General features: G+C 45.6%; 1 non-coding gene across 1 annotated transcript; it reads right to left on the bottom strand.

Annotated features, from left to right (window-relative positions):
* On the bottom strand, window positions 7,234–7,306 carry TRNAK-UUU. Its single transcript has one exon. It is a non-coding gene; the product is annotated as a tRNA-Lys (tRNA).

The raw sequence follows: 7,637 nt of genomic DNA, 5'->3' as shown, positions 1-7,637 counted from the left end.
TTAGGGGTCTAATTGGGGCTGTAGCCACAGCAACACGGGATCCAAGCCGCTTCTGCAACCTACACCACAGCTCACGGCAACGCCGGATCCTTAACCCACTGAGCAAGGTCAGGGATCGAACCTTGCAACCTCATCGTTCCTGGTCGGATTTGTTAACCATTGAGCCACAATGGGAACTCCAGTATAGTAGTGTATTTCTTTAAAAAATTTTTTTTTCGTAGTTATTAACAGCAAGTTAGAGGAGTCCAAAGAGACTGGAGAAATTTAACATAATAAAACTTTGGATTTAGGCAAATTTTTCTCTATTTGCTTTCTTCCTGAATATATTTTGTCATTCCCAAGTGCCTTGCATAAATTTAATCTAAAGGTGTATAACCAGAATTAAATCATGTAATGTTTGTAGATAGAAAACAACAGACTTCTGGGATACAGTATGATGTTATTGAGACTCACATAGATGCCATGTACATGATTATCGGCTATTTAAGGGCTTGATTATTATTAATTATGCCTATTGTAATCATAGCCCCTAACAGATTTTGCTTTTAATGAAATAAACTGTGTTTCTTTCCTCTGGATATCCTTTCCTGGACAGCATGCTAGTAGAATTTCATTGAGTACAAGGGGTAACGACCAGGTCAGATCAAGCAGGACACACAGTTAAACTAACTGCTTGGAATGGTTTACTAGGAAAGCTGTTGACAGATAACCCAAGCTCAAAGACTAGTTACCAAGTAACCAAGTTGAAATGATGCTGAAAATTGATTATGCTCCTTCTAGGTGCCATGCAATTAAGAAAGTTGGTAGAGGCCTCCCTCTCATAAACGTCTGAAGGCAGCTCAGATTCCACCACAGGAAACTTTCCACACTATCTAAAAAAACCTTACTGCTCAGCCAGCCCTTCAGCTGAATGACGAATATGGCCTGATCATTATTTTGCATTAAACAAACCTTGCTTCCGCATAGTAGGCGTGGGCAGTTTCAGGCAGCAATTTGTGTGCCGGCCAGTTAGATTCCACAGAGCATCCAGCTCACACAGACAACACCAGGCCTTGGTGTTTTGTGTTAGGAATGGGGGGAGGGGGTTCCCGAAGGTCTTTGTGAATTTTCTCCTTGGCACCTCTTCTCTTCCTTGCTTTCCCACCAGTCAGTTCTTTCCAATCTCACGGTCATTAGTCTACTCACTTGGGACTACTCCCTTTTGGTTTATTTCGTATTCCAAAACGGCCTCTTTGTTCCCTGCCCTTCTTCAATCTTCCCCATCAACATCCTGGGGCCCACGTCTCATCTCTCCTGGGGACCCTGTTATTAGACGAATGCACAGAAAGAGAAAGACATAGGGAGTGGAGGGGATTGGCGATGGGGAGACTGGAAGACTCTCTTCATTTCATGCTGTTGATTTCGGGCTTCTCAGTATAGGCCCCTGAGCCATCAGTCCTGGAATCTACTGCTGGCTCTCCCTTGACCTAAGAGGCAGTGATGCTCCCACAGCCTTTCATTGCCCCACTTTTAGGGCCCTCAGTGTTTTCCAGGAACAGAGACCCTTACAGTCAAGTTTGTGCTCCCCTGCACAGAGCCTGGGGTCTCCAGTCTTGGTTACAAACCATTCTTAGGCTGTCCCATCACTTAGGGACCCCAGGCATCAGAGGAACTGTGAAATATTCATTTGCCCATCAGCCAACTTGAGGTCCTTAGGGATAAAATTTCACTTGTGTTCTCCAATACTTTGGGGTGATCAAATACAATTTTTTTTGGCCACACCTGTGGCATGTGGAAGTTCCTGGGCCAGGGATCAAACCCACGCCACAGCAGTGACCGGAGCCACAGCAATGACAATTCTGGATCCTTAACCCATGGTGCCACCAGGGAACTCCGAACTCAATGTTGTTATTTGTTTGATTGCTTCCCAAATTCTTTTGTTTGCCCAGAACAACCAAAAAGCTGCTAAACTCAGTCAGAAGAACCACAGTAATTTAAACATCATCACTGAGCAAAAATCCAACATCTACCTGCAGGTGACTATTCACAAACAATTTTTCTTTCATTTTCCTTTTTTTGAGAGTTAATTTTATTTATTTTTTTTTCACTTTTTAAAGTTTTATTGATGTATAGTTGGTTTACAATGTTGTGGTAATTTCTGCCGTACCACAAAGTGATTCTGTTATGCATATACAGAGATCCATTCTTTTTCAGATCCTTTTCCCACATAGATTATTACAGATTAATTGGGTAGAGTTCCCTGTGCTATACAGCAGGTCCCTGTTAGTCTGTCATTCCCAAACTTTTTTCAAAATGCAGAAAAAAATCCTGGCTTGAATAAAGACTGGTCTTTTGAAAAGACAGTTAAGAAGAGAGAAGCTGATGTCCTTGCACGCAGAGAGGAAAGCATGTTTGATGGGGTCGCTGTGGGCTCAGGGTGAAAGCTTCTCTCTGGTTATAGGGCCCACTCTCGACTTTACCAGAACCAGAGATGGTTACATTTTGGGAAATGGCTGCATACCCCCAAATATCTACAAGATGCTTTGTAACCCCCCCAAGCCATTTAGCAGTGGCGGGGGCGGGGGGGGGGGAGAGAGATGCCTTCTGGCAGATCCCTCCTAGAGACTACATTTCCTATTGAAATGTTTTGTCTGTCAGCATATAATTAGAGCTTGGGGTATTGAATCTGCTGTCAGCACAGGGTAGAGCAGAAGGAGCCTGAGGACCAGCGAGCAGCCTAGAGTGGTGAAAAGAGTTCGCAGGTAGGAGTTCCCGTCATGGTGCAGTGGTTAACGAATCTGACTAGGAACCATGAGGTTGCGGGTTCGGTCCCTGGCCTTGCTCAGTGGGTTAAGGATCTGGCATTGCCGTGAGCTGTGGTGTAGGTTGCAGACACAGCTCGGATCCCGCATTGCTGTGGCTTTGGCGTAGGCTGGCATCAACAGCTCCGATTGGACCCCTAGCCTGGGAACCTCCATTACCTCCATATGCCGCGGGAGCGGCCCAACAAATGGCAAAAGACAAAAAAAAAAAAAAAGAGCTCGCAGTGTAGTCAAGAGAACTGACTAGTCCCAACTCCCTTCAGGTCTCTGCTTACATAGTCTGAGGGTTGTCCATAGAAAACATCAACCTTCTCCCTCGTCACTTGTCTCTAAACCACTTCTCTCTCACTGGTCTGCTTCTTCGTCTTCTTCTTTTTTTTTTTTAGTGCTGCACCCATGGCATATGGAAGTTCCCAGGCTAGAGGTTGAAACAGAACTGCAGCTGCTGGCCACAGTCACAGCCACAGCCACAGCAACAGCAACACTAGATCTGAGCCTTGTCTGCAATCTACACCACAGCTCTTGGCAACACCAGATCCTTAACCCACTGAGCAGGGCCAGGAATCTAACCCTCATCCTCATGGATAATAGATTCGTTACTACTGAGCCACAGTGGGAACTCCTTCATGGGTCTGCTTCCATTGACTTTATTTGTTTGTAATTTTTTAGTGCTGCACCCGAGGGCATATGGAGGTTCCCAGGCTAGAGGTCTAATCGGAGCTGCAGCTGCTGGCCTACATCACAGCTCATGGCCACACCAGATCCAAGCTGCATCTGTGACCTACACCACAGCTCATGGCCACAGCAGGTCCTTAGCCCACTGAGCCAGGCTAGGGATCATACTGGCATCTTCATGGATACTAGTTGGGTTCGTTACCACTGAGCCACAACAGGAACTCCTATGGACTCGTTTGTTTATTGATTGTCTCCACCATGTCAGAACATAGGCTCTGCAGAGCAGAACTTTTGACTGTTCTGTTCCCTGTAGGGTTCCCAGCACCCAAAACAGGGCTGGAACACAGGGCCCGGTTAGCACATGACACTATATTAGCACATGGGGAGTGGGTGAACTCTTGAAAGATGGTGATCACTTGACTTCTTGGGCCTCTGTCTCTGAATTGATCCTGATTGAAATTAGCTCCCAGGGGTCATCTGTACAGATATCTGGACAGTGATGGGCTAAGGTCTTCCCTTATTCCAACCACATACTCCCAAAGGACCTCTCCCACTCTCTGCCCTCCCACCACCGGTCCCCAACACCACCCTTAAGCCCTGCTCTACCTGGATCATTTCTCCTGATCCTTTAAGATTTTATTCTTTCTGTTAATAGTTTCATACACTCTTTACTTCTTCACACGACCTGTCATAATTCGTCTGTATATTTAACAAATGTTTCTCCCACTAGACACTTCCTCTCTGATTCACTGTAGTTCCACCCAGATCCTTATACATAGTAAGTGCTCAATAACTATTTATTGAATGAGTGAGTAGATAAAGTAGGGAATTGGATTGGGGAAGCTCCAAGGTTTCTTTCAGCTCTGACATATCTGTTGCCATAATCTTCACCGATTAGCGTGAATTTTGAAGACTAATATCCTCTCAGAGCCCTTATGAGTATTTACATTACAATGAATTTAATTCAGCATACTTCTTTTCTTGACCCCAATAAGATGTAACTGTAAAGAAATGTATGACTTTTCAAATAGGGTAATAAAATGAGGCAATCAACTTCAATACGTTCTTAATGGAAACACGTTCCCTTGTGTCCCATGTAAAACTGTCTTGCAAACCCCAGGTGGAGGGTGTCTCAGACCTTGGGGAACAGCCTTATAACGAATTTCCACTGCCTCATTTTGGTTCAGCTTCGAGAAATAGTTGGAAATTCGAATTCGGTCATTTTAACCTACCCACAGAGACCAGTTTAGAAAAAGTCAAGCCGCGATGTTCAGGTTTCAAACTGGTTTCAGAGCTCCCGTCATTGTTTCCAGAGACGGAGGTGCGAAAGCACACTCGCACCTCGTCAGTCATTCCATAGGGCCGATGACTGCGGCTCCCCCTAGAGGATGCTGGGATGGCAGGACGGCCCTGGTCCTACCCCCGTCAGTCAGCAGTCGGGGAGAGCGGTCTCTGTGCCAGGTAGCCGTGGTCCATGCCGCATCCAGGGAGGGGGGCTATGGGAGTCACTATTAGGGAGGCTTTAGGAGAGGTCAGGTATACACACAGTGAAAGGAACAAAAAGTGAAAGCTCAGCCGGGCTGTGCAGATGGAGCAGGAGAACATCTCAAAAGCGGATGCAGAACCGTTCTGTGAATGACCACACATCCTAAGAAGTTAGGAGAGTCAAATCCTTCACTCGGGCTGAGAGGAACGAAAATGAAAACCAACCAGTTCCGCAAACATTTTTTGAAGCCTTACGCTCTGCTAGTCACGTGGTCATGGCTGAGGTCATAATCATCAATAAACTCATCATTTCTTTTCAGCAATTTAGGACCCAGGAAAGTAGGTAGGAAGATAAACCATCACATGGTGAAACACACACGGAGATATGCAGAAGGTGCAGTAGGGTGGAGGTCAGGACACATGGCAGTGGGGAGGTGAAGTTTGAGGTAATTTACCTTTAAGACTCAGTGCAGGTGTCATCTCTTCCAGGATGCCTTCCTTGATCTCTCCTTCCAGTCCCGAGTCCCAGTCTGGGTTCAATGTCTCTTGCACCACATGGCATTTACCATATAGCATTGTGATCTTCTGTTTGCTCGCTTATCTCTTTCTTGAAGACACAGACTGTCCTTGGTCAGTGTCATGTCCTTGGTGCTTAGCATGGTGCTGGCAAATAGCAGGCATCCAGGAAAGGCTTTTGGAGTGGAATGATGCCTAAAACCATGGCAGTGAGGCTGAAGAAGAGGAAATGGATATGGGGGCTACTTAGGAGGTAAAATTGATAGAACTCTGGTGGAGGGGGGATCAGTGCTGAGGAAGCAGCCTAGGATGACCCTAGGGTTTTATATTATCTACTGATTTGTAGTAAACAAGGACTCAGGAAGTGAATTATAGTGAGATCCTAGCATCTCCTTTTGGCCAGCAATGAAATGCTTTGAAATTTGGACTTCATTGGAACATAGAATCTCATAATTTGAAAGAAACGATGACGGAACATTATCCAACTTTGCATCTCATATCAGACCCTTCTTTATAACACTGGTCCCATCCAGCATGTGCTTGACACTAACAATTAAGAAAGACCACCTCTTGGAGTTCTCGTCATGGCTCAGTGGTTAACGAATCCGACTAGGAAACATGAGGTTGTGGTTTCGATCCCTGGCTTCACTCAGTGGGTTAAGGATCTAGCATTGCCATGAGCCGTGGCAATGCTAGGTCGCAGATGCGGCTCGGATCCAGCATTGCTGAGGCTGAGGTGTAGGCCGGCAGCTATAGCTCTGATTAGACCCTTAGCCTGGGAACCTCCATGTCCCACGGGTGCAGCCCTAGAAAAGACAAAAAGAAAGAAAGAAAGAAAGAAAGAAAGAAAGAAAGAAAGAAAGAAAGAAAGAAAGAAAGAAAGAAAGAAAGAAAGAAAGAAAGAAAAAGAAAGAAAGAAAGAAAGAAAGAAAGAAAGAAAGAAAGACTGACCACCTCTTGGAAGAGCCCTCTCTGTCTTTAAATAATCTTGCCTGTTAGGCAATTATTTCTACTTATCTGAAATGTCTTTAAATAATCTTGCCTGTTAGGCAATTATTTCTACTTATCTGAAATCTCTTCCTTTGAAACTTATCACATATTTTTTCTAGTTCCAAAACTTGGGGTTTAGAGTAATTGTAACCCATCTTCCACAGGACAGGTGGATTAATGAGGAGGTAAGCTGAAGGGAAGGAGGATCTCTCCCTTCCTTTGAAAGCTTCAGGCCGGAAGTTATATATATGCATCCAGCTAAAAATTTAGGATTTCGCACAGTAAGGATGGGAGAATGGCTATTGAGTGATGCAGCCAAACATTAAATATTTGCTGACAGCACTTATTTCCTCTTCTTTCCATCTCAGCTTCATCTCCTCCCACCAAATCTCTTCTCCAGGCTAAGCAGCTTCCAGCTTTCCCACCTGTTCTCAAATGGCACAGCTTTGCTTGCTTTCAGTAGCTAAAGCTTATTCTCTTCCAAAGGAATTCCCAACTGCTTTTTGTGTGTGTGTGTGTTTTTCCAGGGCCGCACCTGCAGCATATGGAGGTTCCCAGGCTAGGGGTCTAATCAGAGCTGTAGCCGCCAGCCTACGCCAGAGCCACAGCAACGCAGGATCCGAGCTGCGTCTGCAGCCTACAGCACAGCTCACGGCAACACCAGATCTTTAACCCACTGAGCGAAGCCAGGGATTGAACCCGCAACCTCATGGTTCCTAGTTGGATTCATTAACCACTGAGCCACGACAGAAACTCCAGGTAGAGACTCCCAAACAGGGACTTGAACCCTGGACCCTCAGATTAAAAGTCTCATGCTCTACCGACTGAGCTATCCAGGCCCAACTGCTCTTAATGACTCGGCGTTAGCTTCCTGGGGCCATGTTTTCCCATGGTCATTCTCTTGCTTATCTCTTGTATACTTTACTAAGGTTTAAAAAATTATAAAAATTGGAATTCCTGTCGTGGCTCAGCGGAAACGAATCTGACTAGTGGCCATGAGGACGCAGGTTCAATCCCTGTCCTCACTCAGTGGGTTAAGGATCCAGCACTGCCATGTAGGTCACAGACACTACTTGGATCTGGCATTGCTGTGGCTGTGATGTAGGCCAATGCTACAGTTAGGATTTGACTCCTAGCCTGGAAATCTCCATATGCCCGTGGGTGCGGCCC

The sequence above is a fragment of the Sus scrofa genome, chromosome 5, assembly GCF_000003025.6.
Source record: "Sus scrofa isolate TJ Tabasco breed Duroc chromosome 5, Sscrofa11.1, whole genome shotgun sequence".
Classification (NCBI taxonomy): Eukaryota; Metazoa; Chordata; class Mammalia; order Artiodactyla; family Suidae; genus Sus; species Sus scrofa.
Note: the sequence above shows the minus strand (reverse complement) of the source record. Positions and strands in the feature narration are given on the sequence as shown.